The 14,380-nt window shown below is 41.4% G+C and overlaps 1 long non-coding RNA gene across 1 annotated transcript in view; it reads right to left on the bottom strand.

The window, feature by feature from the left end:
- The window catches only part of D030068K23Rik (RIKEN cDNA D030068K23 gene), a 178,418-nt gene extending 164,447 nt beyond the window's left edge, over window positions 1-13,971 (bottom strand). Inside the window, exons 1-2 of the long non-coding RNA NR_126329.1 lie at window positions 13,825-13,971; window positions 13,449-13,719 (exon numbers count right to left, since the gene is read on the bottom strand). This is a non-coding gene — a long non-coding RNA (RIKEN cDNA D030068K23 gene). The remainder of the gene's footprint in view (window positions 1-13,448; window positions 13,720-13,824) is intronic.
- Between the last annotated feature and the right edge of the window lie 409 nt (window positions 13,972-14,380).

Below are 14,380 nucleotides of genomic sequence, written 5' to 3'. Positions count from 1 at the left end.
AGGTAGAGAGAGGAGAAGATGCCATGGGGTAGTAATCTTGAAAATATGGCCACGAAGACTGACCAACTGGAATGAAGAGCTGCCCAGATGGAACACGGTAAGTTATAACTCAGGGTTATTGGTGTAGAAGTAAATTCTAACAGCTCAGAGGTTTGATATCTGCCCAGCTTTGGTGCTGACTAAGGTCTATTATAAATATAAGCATTTTTTTGTCTTTATCTGGGAGCTGGACGATCCAAGGCAGGGCAGAAACCCCAGAACTTGAGATTAAATATTTGATACAACAGGGATGCCAAAGATGAGTTGGGTGTTAAATCTGCTTTTGCCTTGAGATACACAGGCTACCACTGTGACTCAGGCTATAGACAGGGTTAGTATGAAAAACAGAGAACAAAAACAACTATCTTTTGAAAATCTAGCCCAGGCTCTCCTTTCCGGAGCCTGGGATGGGAAGGAGTACTGCCTTGGCAATACGCAGAGCAGAGGAAAACAGGGGGCATTCTCACTGAATCGACCAGCCCCATAAACTCAGCTCAAGCTCACATCATCTGAACGGGTTAAAAAAAAAATTATCCACAAGCACAAGGTGGTGCAGACTGCGGCAACCATCGCTCTCTGGCAAAACAAACTAAAAGTAAGTGAGCTAGAAGATTTGGAAGGCAGTTTTAAAAATGGATTCTACATTAACTAAAAGTAGAAGTGAAGACTGTGGAAGACTAGTGGAGAATAGGGCTGAGCTTTCTAATGAGATTTAGAAAGGTAAATAGCCAGGTGTGGTAGCACTCGCCTTTAATACCAGTGCTCCCAGTTCAAGGCCAGCCTGGTCCACAAAGGGAGTTCCAGGACAGCCAGGGCTACACAGAGAAACCCTGTCTCGAAAAAACAAAACAAAACAAAACAAAACAAAACAAACAGTAGAGAAAGAAAGAAAAGAAGGGAAAAAGGACGGGAGACAGGAGGGAGGGAGAGAGGGAAGGGGAGAGGGAGGGATGAAGAAAGGAAAGAAAGGAAAGGTAAAATACCATTATGCATCACTTAGCCAGCTCATTCTGAAGAATGTTTTATTAGCTTCATTTCCTACACGAATTAAAACTGCTGCAGCATCACTAGGTGATATAAATTTATGGGACAACAGTTATATATGCAGTCTATTACTCACCAAAATGGTTTTCTGCAGTGAGTCACAGGATGTGTCTCAGTCTGTTTTCTGTTGCTATGGTTGAATAACAAAGATCAGGCAATTCATAAAGAATAGAAAGGGCTTTATTTAACTTAGGAAGAGTCCTAGAGAATGAGTGTTAAGCACATAGTGGGAGATGTTGTATGATAAAACAGATCTGGGGTCATTCTTCTCATATAAAGCCACACTAATACAACTAGAGAGGCCCCATTCAGATGAACCCACACTGGGGCTCAAGGGAAGGCTCAGTAGTTCTGAGCACTCACTGCTCCTCCCAAGATCCAAGTTCAGTTTCCAGCACCCATGTCAGGTTACTCACAGCTACCTGTAACTTCAGAATGTCTGACACCCTCTCCTGGCCTCTACAGGCTCTCACATTTGTAGCATACAATCACACAAATACAGACACAGACATATAAATCATTCTTAAGAAATTAATATATCTTACCCTAATTGTTCCCTAAAGACCCCATGTTCAGAGACTATTAATTTTGGAATTAAGCTTATAGTGTGGACTTTTGGGGGACACACTCAATACACAGGGATACAGAAATGGATCTATGAGCCATGAGCTAGCTACTGAAGCAACCAAGATTCAAGGGAACCAGGTTCTGAGATAGGAAAAGTATAAAGCATTAACTTAATTTTTAGCATGAATCTCCCCAAGCCATCTGCTAAGAAGATGCTCTGTACAGCTGTGAGCAGCACCACAGACTGGGGTTGGGGTGGGGCTGGGGGTGAAGTTTGAGAGGTACCAGCAATAAACCAAGACTGTACAATAAAAATGAACCTGAGTTACATGCTGACTAGATTAAATCAAGTTGTTTCTACCCCACCTACCCAGCAAAAAAGATGAGCCACCTCTGGAAACAGTTAATATCATCTAGAACCTCAAAATATCACACCCAATGTCAAATATTCCGGTGACAATTGTAAGGCATAATTACAAGGAGATAAGACTTCAAAAAAAGAAAACAAAGGAAACAGAAGGAATGGGAAATGCATTAAAGTTATCACAGGTGCACTTTAAAATGCCTTTGACTAGCATGTTTAAGAAAACAGGATTCCATTTTCCCATAAAATAGTGACAAACACCTACATCCAAATGTCTCCGTACAACTTCCACAAAATATCAAATGTTAAAACGGAGTGAAAGAGCTGAAGAGACGGCTCATTGTTAAGAGCACTGACTGCTTTTGCAAAGGACCCTGGTTCATTTCCCTGCCTTGACAAGGAGGGGCTCAAGCACCTGCAAATACATTTCGAAGAGGAACCCCCACTCTCCTCTGTCCCCTACAGCCACCAGGCACATAGAGACTACGCATAGACCTACATCCAGTCAAAATATACCCACCCACATAAAAATGGCTGTGATTACCATCTACAGCATAATTAAGATAGAATACCACATGCAAGTGGAGAAAAGAAAACCAAACTATGTGGCCATCTTTGTAGCCAGAAGTAGGGCTGAGGAGAAGCCGAGTGGGGAGGGGCGGGGAGAGGAGGGGAGGGGAGGGGGCTAAGGCTGTATAGGAAATGGAGACGGAATCGAGACTTAGGAGAGACAAGATACACGTACAAGCAGAACGTGGGGAAAACGCTAAGCAGATAACTGTCCACAGTAGATAAGAACAAAGCAGACACTCTGAATTGGCAAAAGCATCTCTACCGCTGGCTGTCTCATCCCAAGTGGCACTCGGAGGACCAGGAAGCACGCTCAGCAGCGTGCGCATCTCTGGTGCAATCTGTGGCTTCTCCTTGTTACTGTGACAAAATACTTGATCAAGGAGGGAGAATTCACTTGTGCTCATGGCTTAAAGTGGGAGCCTGAGGCAACCAACTAGTCACGTGACCTCATCGGGCCGCAGAGATAGGTGAACACTGGAATTCTGCCCACTTTCTCCATTTCTTCTACCAAGGACTCCAGGCCATAAAATGTTGCTAATTTAGGGAGAGTCTTCTCATATTATCCTCTCTGACAAGGCTCTCTCAGACAAGTCTTAAGGTGTGCATGGCTGACAGCAGAAGTTAACCATCCTATTAGAGGATTATAAATTAAAACAAGTTACCACTGCACAAATTCTTATCATATAATAGGGCAATCTTGCTAACTGGTATATACCCAAAAGAGTCAAAAATATGCCCACAAAGACCATCACAGGCATGTGTAATTTATTGCTAATTGCCAAAACCTGGCAACAACCAAAATGTCTTTCAATAGGCTAGTGGATAAGCTGTGTTATCACTAGAGGAGAGTATTATTCAGGGCTGGTAAATTAGCTGTTAATCCATGAAAAGCCTTGAAGGAACATTACACCATATTACTAGGTGAAAGACATCGGTTTGAAAAGGCTACATGCTGTATGATTCCGACGATACCACATGTGAGAAAAGACAAAATTCTAGACACAGGAAAAAGATCAGAGATTTCCAGGGATTAGTGGGAAAGGAGAGATGAATACATCAAGTCCAGGGTTTCTTGGTTATTGAACTATTCTGTGTGCTAATAAAGAGATGGATAGATGCCATTATACATTTATCAAAGCCAATGGGCTATAAAACCTCAAAAGTTAGCTCTAATGTAAATTATGGACTTTGGGTGATAACACTGTGTCAAGGACATTCATCAGTTGTAACAAATGTATCACGCTGGTGCAGGATGTCGCTAACGAAGGCAACTGCGCATGCCCGGGAGCAGGGGTACATGGGAACTCTACGCTTGCTTTTGCTGTGAAACTAAGACTATTTTTAAAATAGTCTCTTAAAGGGCAATACTAGGATGGGGGGGGGGGTGGGAAGCGGGTGACTGAGGAAGGGAGGGACTAATAAAGTTTAAGTGAATATGACCAAGGTATGATACATTGTAAAAATATATGAACTAATAATAAAGAGATTTTTTATGAGAAAACGTTTTAAAAATGAGAATATTGCAGGTGAAAAAAGAACTACAAAGAGTCACACCGTCAAAGTTATGGTTCATATTTTGACATTTCCTCCTTTTGTTATGCCTTTTTCCCAGAGGTGATATAGATCTAAATGAATACTATATCATGATCTGACAAAACAAACTTCCTCTTAACAATCGTCATTCAAGGACAGCAAGATATTGTAAGAAACAACTGGACCAGGCCTTGGAATTCATTCATTTTATTTCACAGATATACTCGGTACGTGCTAGGCAGCTGGAAGAGCTTTGCAAATACTTTCCAAACACTCAGTATGTCTACATAACAGTTGAAAACTGAAAGACAAGCACAGAGCGTCATTTCACTCTGCTCAACTAACACATCCCAACTACCAAGAGACTGTCATCACACAATTCTCTCATAGGTGGGTAGTTTAGGTTGTGACTATAGCAGATCGTCACCAATCAGGTTTCAATAATGTAGGTTGTGATTATAGAAAAGTCTCTTGATTAAGTTTCAATAAAATCAAAATCACACAACATACAGTTGATAAAGAATGGAGAGACTCCTCCAGCTGCCTGCTTCTCTTTCTTCTCTTCTGATTTATCTTCTTTCTCTCCTCTCTTAGGCCATATAAAGCTCATGATTTTGAATATCCTTTTTGTATGGAAAATGTGATAAATGCATCACAGATACACACATAATAGATATGTAGGTAGGTAGGTAGACAGGCAGATGGATGGACAGACAGACAGACAGATGATAGATAGATAGATAGATAGATAGATAGATAGATAGATGTGAAAAAATAATTGAATGTAGCAGAAGATGGCCTAGTCGGCCATCATTGGGAAGAGAGGCCCCTTGGTCTTGCAAACTTTATATGCCTCAGTACAAGGGAACACCAGGGCCAAGAAGTGGGAGTGGGTGGGTAGGGGAGTGGAGGGGGGAGGATATGGGGGACTGTTGGGATAACATTTGAAATGTAAATGAAGAAAATACCTAATAAAAAATATTTTAAAAAATTTTAAATAGTAATTGAAAAGGCAGAGGGTAAAGGGGGTACTTTAGTAGAAATGCCTACAAGGGAAGATTATGTCAAACAGAACTAAGAGAAAAACAAGAGAACCACCAATGACCAAAGCTAGAAACATCTGTTTAGCAAAACAGTGTCCTACCAGATGTAAAAAATATATTCCATGACATGAGAGAGTTGTGACAATATCCACTTGTAATCCCAGGTCTTGGGAGGTAGAGGCAGGAAGAGGATGAGTTCAAAGCCATCCTCAGGTATACAGCAAAGTTGAGTCCAGCCTGAGATACAGTCTTAAGATACTAACAAAGTAACCCATTATTCTGTATTGATATCAATAAGTGGTGATCAAATAAATGAGGGAAAACAGACCTATGAAGGAAACTTCCAATTAATGTCCCCATCTCTTCTGCCCTTGCAGGTAAGCCATAGCTCTCTGCTCCTGAAATGTGAGCTGTGTAGATAGTGTCTACTTTCCACAGGATGATCTATAACACAAAATCAGGAAACAGAGAGTAACTCTACAGTGGAGAGTCATGACCAATGTCAGCCACGTGACTGGGTTAGATAATGACAGCATATATCTGTAAAAACTATGACGAAAACAGCACTTTACTTCAGTGTTCTTCTCCCAAACCTAGAGAACAGCAGCCCAATAAAAACAGAAAAACCGGAAAACCCCAATAATGAGACATTCTGCAAGATTCTTCACCAGTTTTCTTCAAAATGTCAAGGTCATCAAAAAGCAAAGTACGATAAGAGGCACTACCAAGAAGGTGCCCGAAGAGACATGAATTCTAATTGCAACATGGCCTATTAGATGGGACTTAGGGAGAGAATAAAGTGGGGACTGCATTACCTTTCTTCAGTTAATAATGAATCAATATAATTTCATTAAGTGAAATAAGACATTAGTAGTAGGGGAAATAGCTTTTACTGTGTGTGACCTCTCTATATTAGCTTTCTAATTTTTCTGCATATCCAAATGCCTCTGAATTTAAAACTTTACTGAAAAACATCATTTTGCTTAAAAAGCTTTAAAGTTATTTTTTCAAAAATAAATTATTTATTTATTTACTTTATATGTACGAGTATACTATCTTCATGCTCACCAGAGGAGGGCATCAGATGCCATTACAGATGGTTGTGAGCTACCATGTGGTTGCTGGGAATTGAACTCAGGACCTTCAGAAGAGCAGTCTGTGCTCTTAACCGCTGAGCCATCTCACCAACCCCTTAAAGTTATTTTTTATTTCTAAAGACATACTGTGTATGTATGAGCGAAGATTGGAGCATGCATGCCACAGTGTACACAGAGGTCAGAGGTCAACTTTGTGAAGTTGGTTCTCTCTTTCCACCTTTCCATGGGTTCCAGGGATCAAGGTCAGGTCTTCAGGCTTGCAGAGCAAACACCTTAACTTGTCAGCCCTGAGATTTTTTTTTCATTTTCTTGCTTTTAAACAGTTTGGGTATAGCATACCTTGTTGTCATTTGTTGTTTCTCTTCCTTTCCAAAACAAGTAATCCCTATGCTGCCAAGGATGGCCAAGGCCTCCTTGCTAAAGAGATGCTATCGCCTTAACCTCCCAAGAAGTGATGTACGGGGAGACAAATGGCAGGATATCTGATCACATTGTGAACCCCAGGACTGTGAACTGAAAAAGCCGGTTTCTTGTTGTGGTGTGGCTCAGCCCTAGCACATACCTTTAACCCAAGAACTTTCTGTAAACAGGATCAAATAGAGTCAACCATAGGTCAACAGGCAGAGCGAGCAACCAGCTGGCAGGGAGAGAACATGAGATGACACAGGAAGTAGAAAGGAGGGACATGGAGTTGAAGGGTATTTAAGATGATATGGGGAAGGGAAAAGGGCTTTTCCCCTCAGGGATGTCAACAGGGTAGGAAAGATAGCTGGCTGCTTTCTCTGCATTCTGATATAGCAGATTCTCATGCCACCATCTGGCTCCTGAAACTTCACTGCTAAAATCAAATATTTGGGGTTATTTAAAAAAAAAAAAAAACAGGTACACTTGGAAGGTGATATACTGTTCAACTCTAGATTTCTTAAAAAATAGTTTCCCTGATGAGATTTCTGTTCCTTAGTTTATTAGCCTGTTATCCTGTTATTGTAGAGGCACATTCATAATGTTTATTATTTTTTAATGCTTGTCTAGAGATTCAGACTCCAGATTATCTTGGGGCCAGATTCCACCGACTGTCTTCTCTCCTGTCTTTTCTACATTTTACATTTTTCTTTGAATGTCTATATTTTACTATAGTATGAATACTTGGGGTGTTGCAGAAATTATGAAGTAGACTGTAGTCTTCTAAGAACACTAATAGTTTTGTCTTAATAGGCAATTAACTTGGAGGAAGTCAAGCACCCAATTATCTCCCCTCTCTTCAGATCTTTTAGCTTTGTGAGGACTGTTTGAAAGCTGTCTAATGCGAGTTCAGCAGTCAGGTCAAGAGACGAGAGAGTTTTTTAAACAGAACTCGCTGTTCCTCCATTTGGGACGTGTCATCTCTCTGCACTCTTTCCAGCTGTTGGGACTATCCCAAATTCTCAATCCAATTGTCCATGCCAAGAACTCTGCTAATATTCCATTCAAGTTTTAGCTGAATGATGTGATATCTCCTGTGATCCACACACTGTGACCAGAAAAAGGGGTCATACGGACAGGAAACTCACCCAGAACCAGTCCCATCCAGAGCCAGAGCCTGCAGTTTCTACCTGCTTTTCTTGTTTGTTTTTCTTATTCCCCACTGTAGTCAAGTCATAAAACTGTATTTCCCTGCCAGGCTATAGCTGCTAGCACAGAAAGGGTTGTGAAAATAGATAGGACACTTTCACTAACGGAAGTCGTTTTAATTTAACGGGGAGATGGAAAACCGGGAATGGGAAGTCTGGCTGTTCCAGGCTAAGGAGATGACTCGGTGAGGAAAGAACTTGCTGGGCATCTACATAAAAGCCAGGCGTTGTAAAGCACTCCTGTAACCCTACCACGCCTGGAGTGCAGACAAGCAGATCCAAGAGCTTTGATGGCCAGCCATTCTAGCTGTGACAGCAAGCTCCAGGTTCCCTGGGAGACTCGGCCTCAAAAACTAAGCTGGAGAGCAAAGGAGGAAGAGGATGCCCAGCATCAGTCTTTACAGGTACAGGTAAGCACCGCCAATGTGCACACCCACAGACAGACAGATAGACATACAGACAGACAGACAGGCAGAGAATGAATGAATTTGGGTTTCCATGTGAGAAAAAATATGAATCCTGGTTCTTCCTATGCATAAAACTCGATGTAAAATATATCACCATCAATCTAACCATTAAAAATAAATAAATAAAATATAGACCAGAAGGGAAAAGGCTCAATAAACTTAGGGCAGACAACTGCTCCTTGGGAAGCAAAACGAATACCACTGAAAATAGATGGGTCTCAGACTTATGTCTGGTGGCTCGAAAATCTCTATGACTGACATTCTCTTCTGGCCTCTGTGGGCATCAGCACACATGTACACAAACACACCATTACACACGCACGCACACACATAAACACAAACAAAATATGATCTTTAAGAATAGATAAACTACACATCATCAAAATGAAAATGGTTCTTGAAATGATAGCTAAGCCATAAAGGCATGTTTCCAATGGCCAGAAGAGATTCTGAACATAAGGACAAAGTTCTTCGTACCTCACTATAAGAATGAGCCAACTTTTAAATCAGACAAGACTTGCACATGAAAGAAGATACCTGAATATATATTAAGCATTTAAACATGTGATAGGTATGAAAAGAAAAAAGGACAATAAACCAACAGGAAATATATGAGATGGCAAATGTTGATAGGGGAGGGGGAAGGGGAGGGGAGGAGACAGAGAGGGAGAAGGGAAGTCTGGGCGTGTGGCTCAGTGGAAGAGTTCCATAGAATGTACAAGAGGGGAGGGGGGCAGTAAGTAGACATCGATGTTTACAATAATAATGGAGAAGTCACATCTTTATTTGTAAAAGAGACACAGAATATGCTTCTTAAGTTCAACGTCTGAATCTGCATTTAGTCTCCCATTAGGCTGCAAGTATCACGTTTAGATTCTCTTGTGAATCAACAGAACCCCTGTTTCCCTTACTCATGTGGGGATAGGGTGGTATTTTTTGAGGTGCTGTGGGGTGTTTTGTTTTGTTTTGTTTATATAAGCCAACCTTCCATGGACTCTGTTCATTCTTAAAAAAGAAAAAAAAAAAAAAAAAAAGCAACAGTACCAGCAGTACCAGCACACAGTGTGGCCAAACGGACAACTGACCAATGATTTGCGCCCAACAATTGACTGTGGTGTAGCAGTACCAGTACACAGTGTGGCCAAAAGGACAACTGACCAATGATTTGCGGTGATGATTACCCTTCCTGCTTAGCCCCCGTTACTATAGAAAGCTAGGCAGCGCCCAGTCGAGGACGTACTAGTTCACCATGTCACAAATGACCCCAAACTCCTGGTTTAAAACAACTGAATCTATTTGCTGTTTGGCATTCTAGAGACTAAAAGTCCAAACTCAAGGTGGTAACAGTCCTTCCTTCCCTTGGCACGTCTGAATATCCTTCCTTGCTCTTAGCTGCGGGTGGTTGCAAGTGACCTTTGGCCTTCCTGGGCGGAGCTACAACAGCTGCGTTCTGCCTACACACCCCATGACCATCTCCCTGGCTGCAGCATCTGCCTGCCCTCTCTCGATCCAGTTTCCCTTATAAAAACACCAGCTAGAGCAATGGTCCTCAACCTTCCTAATGCTGCAACCCTTTAATACAGTTCTTCATGTTCTGGTGAACCCCCCCCTAAAATTATCTATTATTTTAAATTTTATTATTTTTTAAATTTTATTATTTTATTATTATTTAAAATTAATTATTATTTCATTGCTACTTCATACTGTAATGTTGCTTCTGTTATGAATCCTAATGTGAATATCTGTGTTTTCCACGGTTTGGGGTGATCCCTGTGTATGGGTCTTTCAGCCCTCAGAGGGGTTGTGATCCACAGGTTAAGAACTACTGAGCTACAGGGATGGAGTCAAGCTTAGTCCACTATGGTCCCAGTCACTCTGGGTTGGACCTAAAAAAAGCATCTTTGAGGGACATGAACCTACGACAGAAAATGTCTCTACATTTCACAAGCTCAGCAAAGCTCCTGCAGGGCTGGGTTTCCGACCATTCCTTGGTCCTCCTTGGACTCACCCATCTCTGTGCCCATCAATTTTTAAGCAACTCTACCCCCCAACTCAGCTTCTAAAAAGGCCTCACTTTGCAAAAACCCTTCATATCTCAGAAACCAGGGATTGATATTATAGTTAAAATAAGTTCTACTCCCCCATGAGGACAGAGATCAAGGCTTTATCACTCCTTGATATAAGACTGAGACCCAATATCAATAAATTGTCTTATGATCTAGAAACCACTCATATTACCTCTTGTTCCAGCTCTGTAATGCGCTTCTCGGGGACGCCTGCCTAGGTGGTCACCTTTACACGGAGCATCTATGCCATGTAAGAGAGATAAGCTTATGGCTTTCCCTCACACTCCACATCCTCAGGTTTCCTCCCTCTGAGACTATTTGTTATCATTCAAAAATCCTCTATAAGGCATTGATTTAACATCTGAGAGTAGTTCTAAATGCAAAATGTACATTAGTAATATGGCTTACAGGCCATCATTCTTTACATTTTTGCTTGCTGAGGTAGTCCCAGTGGAGGATACAGATTTCTTTCTTTTTTTTTTTTTTTTAAGAAATAATATGATGGCTTCATGTATGCAAATCAGCCCTCCCCCAGCATCACTTTCTCAATTAATTTAAAGAAAGAGTAAGACCCCTGCCAACTGTAATTAAAGCACTCTATGAAATCTTCCTTAATACCCACCCTCTCTTCCCTACTCCACCCCACCTCTAATAGGTGCACACTACATAAGTTATCTCTCCAACTCATTACTGCTTGGAAACTGATGTTTATGAAGCCTATGCTATTTTATACTTCCAATAAATTACATAATGTTCCATATATTTTAAGCTTTCTGTACATGTTATAGATAACTCTGCAACATTGTTGGCTCTGAGTATGATACTATGAGATTGATCATACTGATATACAGTGCTCTACCATTAATTTTTTTTACATTGTGTGTGTGTGTGTATGTGTGTGTGTGTGTGTGTGAGAGAGAGAGAGAGAGAGAGAGAGAGAGAGAGAGGTGGGGGGAGCTGGCTAGCCACTGTGATCCTACAGAGGTCAGAGGACAACTTATATGAATCGGTTCTCTTCACCACCATGAGGTTGCCCAGGTTTGAACTCGGGGCCTTAACATTTGGTGGCGAGTGTCTTATTCACTGAGTCATTGCACTACCACCTCTCACACCATTGTTTTGGTAGCTATACTTCTTTATTTGAGAATTTAAAACCAATTTGTAGGCAGTCTTCTTACAGACATTTATATTTTTGCAACTATGAACAATGCTTTTTGAATAACTAACTCGTAACTGGGTTACAATATTACTTTTCCACTTCACTAAAACGGCTTTACTAAAATGTAATTTATATGCTGTAAAATGTAGCCTTTTAAAGTGTACAATTCAGTAATTGTTAAAGCATTCATATAGCCATGCCACAATCACCACTATCTAATGCCAGAAAATGGTCATTATCCCAAAACAAATTCTATGTTCACTGGTGCTCATTTCCTGTGATGGTTTGTATATGCTTGTATATGCCCAGGGAGTGGCACTATTTGGAGGTGTGGCCTTCTTGGAGTAGGTGTGACCTTGTCAGAGTAGGTGTAGCCTTGTTGGAGTAGGTGTGGCCTTGTTGGAGTAGGTGTGGCTTTATTGAAGGAAGGGTGTCGCTGTGGGTGTAGACTTTAAGACCCTCATCCTAACTGCCTGGAAGCCAGTATTTTGCTAGCTGCCTTCAGAACAAAAGGTGGTATTCTCAGCTCCTCAAACCCCGTGTCTGCCTGGACACTGCCTTGCTCCTGCATAATGACAATGGACTGAACCTCCGAACCTGTAAGCCAGCACCAATTAAATGTTGTCCTTATAAAAGTTATCTTGGTCATGGTGTCTCTTCACAGTAGTAAAACTCTAAGACACCATCCTCTCATCCATCTCTAACAACCATGAGTCTACGTCCTGTATCTGTGGAATTCACAATCGAGGCATTTTCTAAAAGTAGATAGACCATGTTCATGGATAATAAAACTGAATAAGGAAGGGTGCTCATTCTTTCTAAATTAATCTGCAATTCTAATTAAAGTCTCTGAAGGATTTCTCAAGAGCTGATCATTTTTTTAAAATCATATGGAAGATACTTGGTATGGAGGCTAGGAGAGCAGTTAACCCTACTGACTACTCTTTTAGAGTTACAGTGATTTAAGACCTGTTTATACATGCTCAGGAATCGACAGTGAGAAACTAGAAAGCTTAAAAACAGAGGCACATACATAAAAACTAGATGGGGGGATGTTTGTGGGGGGAGTGACATTATCAATTCAGTGCCAAAGGATGTCCTGGTCCAGGAATTATCAGATCTTTTTCTGTAAAGGCTAAGATGGTGTCTGTCAGGTGCAGAAGCAGTCCTAGATAATAAACTAAATACTGTGACAGTAAATACCAACAGAACTTTACTTATAAATGGCAACAAAACAATTTTAAAGCCAATTAAAAAAAAAAGGAAGCCATTTTTCCCAACATGCATAAAGCAGCAGCCATTTTATAAAAGAAAAGCATCTAGTTGGGTTTTGTGCTTAATTATTTCTACTTAAAATATATATACAATAATATTTTTAGAGCCCTAGGGAATCCATAGTTTACAGATGAGTATAGTTACAGATGAGTCAACTTTTAAAAGTGACACGTTTTCTTTGTATGTGCCATATTCTCAAGAAAACCTCCACCTTTTTTTTTTCCTGGTTTGTAAGGGGGACTGTGATCTCCTCCACTTACAAAAATAATATTTAAGAATCTGTTTAGGTACTCACATTGAATAATCAAATTGGGGATCCCCAAGGAGGGAATCTGATGAGAGCTCTTAATGATATATCTCAAATCTCCTGATTTCAAGGGAAATTAAATATTTAGGTTGGGGGAGGGGCGTAATAATACACTGAGAAGCTACAGGTTAGTAGTGAGGTTCCAATAAGTCACTAATTTTATGCATCAGGTCAAGGATCAGAGGCGGTTTCCAAGAGATATTTAGTCTTTCCAAATTCTAAGTCTTCATAACCCAAATAGACTTATGTATCACTAGGGTTTGCCCAAGAACAAAATAATTGCGTTTTCAAAGGATTAACTTACATTTTGCAGCACGTTGCAGAGTGTTTCCAACTTATGGTTTTGAGCAGGAAGGTCTGGGAGACCAGCAGCATCCTTTCTTCAAGAAAGTTCTGGGCTCAGTTTGTGAAGGGTGCTGGTGGTAGTGTGCTCGTTAGGCTGCTTGAGAGCCTTTCCCATCATTTTCAGACGCACTGAGAAAAGTATCTGATGGTGATGGAGACACGGATGTGATGAGAGAAGTCAGTGGGGTGTAAACCACAACTGGGAAAGGTGTGGAGCGCGCGCGGGAACCCTGCGGAAGGTTACAAGCAGAGCATCCCTCAGGAGCGTAAATGAGGGAAAGGCACCCCGGCTTGGAGGAACAGACCTAAGGTGAAAACCAAGAAGCTGGCGTCACCTCTCTGAGGAGGTTTGCTGCTGGTCGCTCCAGCACGCTTTTCCTCACTTGCTCACGCCCAAGACCGCAGTCTCCCTCAGTTGTAGGATTCCATCCATCCCTGAAGATGCCAAAGATTCAAAACAGAGCGCTTGTCCCGGACGCTCTGGAGTGAAAGACAGATGAGCCAATGGAAGCTCAGCTTGGGCCAGACGTGGGGGGCGTGGCTAAGGTGGGCGGGCCTATTGAGTTGATTTCTGGCTGGCTGGTGATGAACTAAGTTTCTAGCCTTTGGCCTCTGGGGTCTTGAAGGTAACCCTGAGACTGAGCTAGGAACAGCAGGAGTTCGCCTCCTTTCTCCTCTCTCACCAGACTAGTTACCTGTGTAGTAAGACTCTGCGAAGGGTTTCCCTAAGGTAAGCATATGGCCATATACCTTTATAGAAGGTTACGAAAGTCAGTGATCCACTTTGTCAAACACACAAACTTGAAAGAACGGATGAATCTGTGAACTTCCCGTAGCTTACGGAACAATGTTTATTTTTGCTGTTTAGCTGCAGTCCATTTTTCTGCCATT

The sequence above is a fragment of the Mus musculus genome, chromosome 8 (assembly GCF_000001635.26).
Source record: "Mus musculus strain C57BL/6J chromosome 8, GRCm38.p6 C57BL/6J".
NCBI classification, from domain to species: Eukaryota; Metazoa; Chordata; class Mammalia; order Rodentia; family Muridae; genus Mus; species Mus musculus.
Note: the sequence above shows the minus strand (reverse complement) of the source record. Positions and strands in the feature narration are given on the sequence as shown.